Here is a 987-nt window from a genome sequence, read left to right as displayed (position 1 = left end):
CTATGGTTCTATCTTTTGCATGAAGCACTCCTATTTCTGTGGCAAAATTGTCAATGAGGTTTCCAAGGGCATTGAAAGGAATTTGTCTCTTCAAAAAATTATCCGGGTGCTGTGAAAATGAGATTTCTGTATGCAAAATAAGTGGTACTTCTACTTAATAACAAATAAAAAAATAATAACCCCAAAGTAGTAAATGTAAGAGGTAAATCTGGAAAACTCTTGGAAGAAAATGTGGATGTAAAACTATATTGTAGTTGGCACTGTGTTCTTGTGTATAACAAGGGCACGGATAGCAGGAAGCTACACTGGGTTTAAACAAGATTGAAAAGCACTGCTCACCAAGAGACATCATCAAGAAAAAAAAAAAGTGAAGTGCCAACCCTGTGGAGTGGAAGAAATGTGAAAATCTTTTTATCTGATAAGCTTAGTATTCATATTACATAAATTATTCTTACAATTCACAAAAGCATCAGACTTTCACTTAAAATTGAATAAAGAACTTGAATAGACATCTTTTGAAAGGAGCTGTACAAATGATGAGTGAGAATTTAAAACTGCTCACATGGTCAGTCGTCAGGGAAATGCAAATGCCAGTCACAATGAGGTGCCCCTTCACACACAGTAGAAGAGCCGTAAGTAAAAAGCACACATACACACACACATACATACACTGTCAAGGATGTGTTAAAATTGCAACATGTGGAACCCTTAACAGGAGGGTTAAGTTTGTTTATTACTAAAATCAGTGGTAGCGTCTCAAAAGGCTAACTATAGACCTATCCTACGACCTTGTAAATCACTCTCTGACCACATTCTCAGTAGGATGTTAATACTCATGGCTGAGGATGTAGCTCAGTGGTAGAGGCCTTGAGTGTCCTGCGGATTGCCCCGGGTTCTTTCAATCCCTAGCACCGACAAAATGCAAAACAGTGAAATGCAACGACACACAATGCAGCTCAATGCCATATAATGCAACACAACACAAAA

Source organism: Octodon degus, unplaced genomic scaffold (assembly GCF_000260255.1).
Source record: "Octodon degus isolate 3935 unplaced genomic scaffold, OctDeg1.0 scaffold00129, whole genome shotgun sequence".
NCBI lineage: Eukaryota > Metazoa > Chordata > Mammalia > Rodentia > Octodontidae > Octodon > Octodon degus.
The sequence above is the reverse complement of the archived record's forward strand: the minus strand, read 5'-3'. Positions refer to the sequence as shown.